We start from the raw sequence: 7,380 nt of genomic DNA on the forward strand, positions 1-7,380 counted from the left end.
CTACAGTTTTGATATCCAAATTTTATAGAAAGGCACCAGTCATGATTAACTTAATCAGGAAGTGGACCAGCCTTGAGGAAATACCATACTCTCAATCTTCTGCGATTTTGCTTTTCAGAGGATATGCATCGTCTATCCATCCACTTTAATGCTTCTAAATTTGTATGATGTCTATAATAATAAACATGGGTGGGACTCATGTATATTCTGCAAACCAAATGGAATCTTTGAGAATTTAATGATTTTTAAAAATTATTTGGAAAACTCACCTAAAGCAGCAAACAACTTTAATATGCCTTAAAAAAGAACTTACGGGGAAAGTTCCACCTCAAGGTACTGTTTAGGCAGGCTGCTCAAAAAAAATGATTCAACAACTGCAAATAAAGAAGAAGCATCATATTGAGAAATTTAATTCAGAAAGAGTCAAGAAAATAAACATTTGTAAAGGGTCACACTCTGAAGAAGGCAAATCCAGTACCTTATAAAATGAAAGTTTTATATTCAATATTATTGGGAACTATTTTAAGCAATACAATGAAACAACCTCCAGATCTGTGAAAGCACCTCATCTGTTGTCCATTTACAGCATTCTCTTCCAATTGTTTCCCAAAGTGATTTCCTAGAAACATTAATTCCGTAGAATTTCTATAGGTGAAAAACCAAACCCGTTGCCGTCAAGTCGATTCTGACTCATAGCAACCCTATAGGTAGTAGGCAGTAAATGTGGAAGGAGTTTAGAAAAATAGTTAAAGACTGAGGCTCTAGATTCAAACAAGTTGAGTTCAAATTATGGCTACACTACTTACTATATGACCTTGAGCAAATTCTTTAACTACCATCTGCCTCAATTTCCTAATCTGAAAATAGGGATTAAAACAGTACCTACCTCATAGGATTAGTATGTAAAGTACTTAGAACAGTCTCTGAAACATAAGCACTCAATAAACTGTAGTCACTATTGTTGTTATTGGAGCCCTGGTGGTCAAACGGTTAAGCACTTGGCTGCTAACCAAAAGGTTGACAGTTTGAATCCACCAGCTGCTCCTTGGAAACCCTTACCAAAAACTGCAAAGTCAGAAACAGAAGTTATTTTGCAGAAGAAAGAGTTCATATTTAGGTTTGAGATTTAGTTTGAGGTTAAGAAAAAATATTCAGATTTTCATGTCTAAAAGTAGGTTGTAAATATGGTTTCATGAGAGATTTACAGAAAACCAATTTTTACTGATTAAATTCTAGTAGCTTCAGAAGTGAATTTTTTTAACAGAATGACAGCATATATTGGAAGGTTCTGGATTTGGAGTCAACAGTTGTAGATACAGGTATGCGTAAGGTAGCTGGACAACTGGATTTCTCACAGAACTGTACAGGCTGAGTTCCAATATACTATGATTCAGTGAAAAGTCACTTTATTTCCCTATTCAATGAAATTTATAAAATACAAAAACATAAAAACTCTAAAGGCAATTTTTTTTCAAAATACACAGCTAATTTTTTTAGAAATAATTATCAGGAACTGCTGTGAAGTAAAAAAGGGTCCAGTTTTAATTTATAGTTTCTAGAACCTAGAGGACATTGTCAATTTAAATCCAATGATGCATGCTTTGCAAATACCACTCAGTACCTGAAATAAAACAAATATGTATATTGATTACTTGGACTAATACTTAAACATGGATTTCTAATGAATATTGTTTCATTTTTTTTTAATGTCTAACAAATAGAGACTCTTCAGTCCACTTAAAAATTTTCAAAATCTCAATTCCAGGTTACATGATTTTGACTCCAGGTGTCTATGTCGTTCAATTTTTAGATACTCAGGTACATAGAAACTCTGAACAGAGTAATACATACTGTAAGAAATGATTAGCATATATCATAATGTGTGTACTTCATTCCTTTCAGCTCTGGCACTCGAAATAGAAAATCTCTCACCTTCATATTCCCAGAGTTTATCAAAAGCTTGTCCTGGTGCCCCTGGTGGTGCAGCAGAATCATTAAAGAAAGGAGCATACACTTCCATCACTAGGCCGTGAGCCGCGGGTTTAAATTTGAGAGATACAGGTGTGTGTGTCACTGGCATACTGTTCCAGGTGTTGGTAATTTGGTATTCCAACTATCAAAATGAGAAAAGAAAATGATTTAAGTAAAACAATGCATTTCTTGCTCTCCTGGTCTTGAGCAAATTGAGCTCAAATAAAGTTTTTTACTAATTAGTTTTTTACTAATATCCCCAGGACAATAAACACTCCATTAAATTCTAAGGAATTCTATGAATTGTAGTAAAACATTTTTATGTGGTAATCACTCCAGCGAAATCTGTACAAAACATATTTTGAGGAATTGTTTTTTGTGACTTTAATACACAAAATACTTTACCTGTGTTGTGTTTACAGTGTCTAACGATGTAAATTTATTTTTATTCATTTTACAAATAATTTTTGAGGACATACTATGTGTGCAGCATCTCAGAGAAAATCCAGAAGTAGAGGATATAATCTATGCCCTAAAAGAACATATTTTTATAATTAGAAAGAAAAACAAAATGCACATCTACAAATAAATGAGTGTAAATTAAGAACCTGATGGGATAACACAGAAAAGTAACAGAAACATGAATATAAGTCCGGGCTGGAGTAGTTAGAAATGCCTCGTGGGACTTGAGCTACACAAGAAAGGAAAATACATATGTTGAATATAACTATCTCGTGGATATTTATTTTGCCTACTTTAATTTCAAGGTTTTTAAGAGCTGAAAGGAATGACTTATCAATTGGTTGGCATTTATTGTTCACCTTTCATGCTAGATGCACTTCCATGCATTCCCCCAAAATGTACTAGAATGTTGTTCATTTATAGGTATTCCTTAAATGCTTATTAAGTACTAGTCAAAGCATACAACAAATGTATCGTGTAACGACTGTCTGCCATGTCTTCTACTGGCATGTTGGAAATACAAAACCAAGACATTTTCCCTGCCCTCAGGTGACTCACGGGCTAATGAAAAATACAGAACTGTGGACAACATGTGAGAAAACAGTGTAAAAAGTGCTTTAATAGAAGTATGTGCTCACAGAGCCGCAAGCCTCTAGTTGTGATGGTGGGAACTGGAAGAGCTGAGAGGTCAGCAAAGACTTCACAGAAGTTGCAACTGAACTGAGTCTTAAAAGATGCGTAGGAACAGAGCAGGAAAGGAAACAAGTATATTCCAAATAGAGGAAATAGCATGAACAAAAGCACAGAGACATGTGAAAACTGAAGAGAAATCTAATACAAATGGAACGTATGGTGCATGTCTGTGTGGTTGGGGTGCGGTGGTGGGGGAGATGGTGAGAGAAATGACGCCGGCGCAAGGGGGCACAGATCACCGGAATTTAGCAGAATTTATGCCGAGAGCCATATGGGAATGCTGAAGGGTTTTAAGCAGGTAATTAAAATGGCGAGGTTTACGTTTAGAAAAATCGTTGTGGCAGATGTATAGAAGAACAAAAATATTCTAAGAAATTTAAAGTCTTATTCAAAATTTATTTTTCTATCCCAATTTCCCCTAAATACACTAGTAAGCTTTTATTTTCAAAGTTATAGTCTTCATTTCAGATGATTTTTATGAAATGTCTGTAAGAGAAAAGGATCTTGCTGAATAGAATTGAACTCCATTCAACAGCAATGGAACTCTTTATACTCTCTCTACAACATAATGCTTCTTGAATCTCCTAGTGCTAGATACACGCATGCCTTCTCAATTATTCATTTCTCATTACGTAAAGAAAATTAACCAAAGTAATTCTGACTGAAAGAAAGAAAAGCAAAATTTGGAGCCAAGAAAAAATTACTGTAAGCATTAAAGGCTATGGGTTTAAACAGCCGTTTAGAACGCTATACCATCATAAAAGCAAAAGAAATTCATCGTCACAAAAGTTTAAAACTCCACATATTCAGTGGTATGATTGTTCTTTTGCTCCTAAGTATTCTCAAATTATGTCTAGCTTAGAAAAAGAGTTGGAACAATTTTTTAAATGCATAGTGCTGGATTTTCTTTCTCTCTTTTTCTATTTACATAGACGGTGTTCTCTGGGGGTGGCGGGGCGGGGGGAATGTGGTAATGTGCTTCCGTAGAGATTTACAGCCTTGAAAACTGTGGGGCAGTTCTACTCTGTCTTATAGGGCGTCTATGAGTCAGAATAGACTCGATGGCAGTATTTTTTTCTATGTTTTTGTTTTTTGATGTTGTTTCTAATATCCTCAAATGGCTAGAAGCATTCCTCTGGTAATTTGAACATTTCAATTAAAATGTCACCTTTAGTAAAAATTCAAAGTGTCAAAATTGTATTTTTACTAGAAAATTTCAGTTGTGTTATATAGTTTAGAAATACCAAAAATGCCAACAAGAAAATTCTCATTTGTGGTACAAAATAAAACAGATATGAGTGGACACATAGCACATCTTTTTTTTTTTTAATTCTAGTATACAAATATTCTATGGTATTGAATGTCTTAAGAGAAATTTTCATTTATACAATCCATTTTGAATAAAAAGTAAAGCTTTAATGCAAAATAAACTATACGCGACATTCTAGGCACCCTAATGCACAATAGTTGATGTAATTATGATGTTAACCCCTTTCTAAAACAGTTGAACACTTAATTGTGCTCATGAGGAACCTATACATAGATCAAGAGGCAATCATTTGAACAGACCAAGGAGATACTGCATGGTTTAAAGTCAAGAAAGTGTGCGTCAGTGTTGTATCCTTTCACCATACTTGTTCAAGCTGTAAACTGAGCAAATAATCCGAGAAACGGACTATACGAAGAAGAAGGCTGCATCAGGATTAGGAGGAAGACTCATTAACAACCTGTGATATGCAATGACACAACCTTTGTTTGCTAAAAGCGAAGAGGACTTGAAGCACTTACTGATGAAGATCAAAGACTACAGTCTTCCCTATGGATTACACCTCAACATAAAGAAAACAAAAATACAACTAAACCAATGAGCAACATCATGATAAATGGAGAAAAAATTAAAGTTGTCAAGGATTTCATTTTCTTGGATCCACAAACAAACCCACGGAAGCAGCAGTCAAGAAATCAAAGGATGTATTATAGTGGGTAAATCTGCTGCAAAAGACCTCTTTAAAGTGTTAAAAAGCAAAAATGTCACTTTAAGTATTAAAATGCCTGTGACCTAAGCCATGGTGTATTCAAATGCCACATATGCATGCAAAAGCTGGGCAATGAATAAGGAAGACAGAAGAAGAACTGATGCCTTTAAATTACAGTGTTAGCGAAGAATATTGAATTTACCATGGGCTGCCAAAAGAATGAAGAAATCTATCTTGGAAGAAGTACAGCCAGAATGCTCCTTAGAAGTGAGGATGGCGAGACTTTGTCTTACATACCTTGGACATGCTATCAGGAGGGATCAATCTCTGGAGAAGGACACCATGCTCAGTAAAGCAGAGGGTCAGCGAAAAAAGAAGAAGACCCTCGATGAGATGGATTGACACAATGGCTGCCACAATGGGCTCAAGAAAACAAAGATCATGAGGGTGGTGCAGGACAGGGCAGTGTTTCGTTCTGTTATACTTAAAGTTGCTATGAGTTGAAAGTGACTGAATGGCACCTAACAACAACAAAACAGCTGATGATTACCAAATTCTCAACTGCTTCATCTGTTGTTGTTGTTAGGAGCCATCCAATTGGCATGGGGGCTTCATCTGCTTTCTATTAAAATTGTGAAATTCCCATTTGATGCTAGAACTACATAGAACAGAATTCAGCCTGATGAGTTTTTCTTTTTAATCAGGTGTCCACAGAGGAATATTACATCACCTGTAGTAACAAAGTGGTATAATTTGATCAAAATGCTACGAGCTCCGAAAGGGAAGACTAAATTTCTCTAAACTGGAAAAAGTAAATTTCTAAAAGTCAATAAAAGAGCAGGTAACACTCTTTTTAATGGACATGTTTTGCTTCGTTATATAACCTGTTCTTGTAAGATTTCTTTTTAAAATTTCTCTATAGGAAAATCACCAATAATTTTCAAATGTTAATGACAGGAAACCAAGCTGCATTAAAGTTAGGGCTGAATTGTGTCAGAATTACAGAATTTTATTTTCTATATTTTCTACCTGCATCTGAAGGGCAAAGCAATGTAGAGAATTGAGCAATTATGTGGAGTCAATAGAATCAATGTAAATATACAGTCTGGATAACTAGGCCTAAAAATTCTATTCTACATCATTTCTTCAATTACAGGGTTTGAAATTTTCACCCAGCTTTGTTCAAATAATTGCTTTATTCTCTACCTCGCCTATGTAGACACAGCCCTAAAAGAAAGTCAATAATTCACGTAGGCTTCTGTAGCCATTTTCTATCCTTCTGATAAATACACTTGAAGTTATATTTTTTCGTATCTAATAATAGTACTAAGTCACAATCTTTTCAAAGATTTTAGTTGTAGATGAGCAGAAAAGTGATAAAATCAAACGGGTGCCATTCACCTTGTGGGGGGATCAGCTTATGTTTTATAAAGCATATGATGGGTCAAAAAATTAAATTATTAGTTTTATCTAATGAGATTCAAATGTAGCTAATATCATTTTATATGCATGTTAAAGTCATGGGGGTTATTATTTGGAATTTAGGAAAATAGATATATATGCAGCTAATGATTAAAAAGTTGCTTTATAGAATAAAAAGGTGAGGTTGTTTATAATCTGAATTTATTTATAAATACATAGATATATATATCCCCTAGGTAGTCTAGTAATCCTATGCAACATGTATCACACATATATCAACTTAAATAGGATTTAATGCATGGCATTCTTACCCCATTAAGATGTAAAATAATATTTAAATTTCGAATACACCTTACTTGTAAGTAAAATATAGAACAAAGTAGGAAAATAAAGCTCGACATTACATAAAATCTCCTACATACATTTCTAGCTACTAGAATAGTGATACAAACGTTCTTCTAAGAATAATAAAGAATCTGAATTTGGAAAAGAAAAAGTTACAAATCCTCACTGAGTTATACAAAGCCATAATACTGTAAAGCTTGTCCCACTGTAGAACAAGGTGATCTCTGAAATTACAAGGCAGTGAATCTGGGACTATAAAAAGGAAATATTACTTCACAACCTTTAGTTAACCTACAGCTATAGTTCCACAGGAGGTCATAAAATCAAATTCTGTGGTTAGATTTAAAAGCTGGATAATTTTATAGCCACTCATAATATCAGGGTTCAAGCTCACTGCCTTCATCAACTGGAATGGAATTCTTGGCTCATTCATGAGTGGACTACTAGATATGAACGTAGGTGGAACTGTGTACTGCCCTAAAGGTTGAATATTGGTTCCTTGGAGTCAAAT

The sequence above is a fragment of the Trichechus manatus genome, unplaced genomic scaffold (genome assembly GCF_000243295.1).
Source record: "Trichechus manatus latirostris isolate Lorelei unplaced genomic scaffold, TriManLat1.0 scaffold00239, whole genome shotgun sequence".
Taxonomy (NCBI): Eukaryota; Metazoa; Chordata; class Mammalia; order Sirenia; family Trichechidae; genus Trichechus; species Trichechus manatus.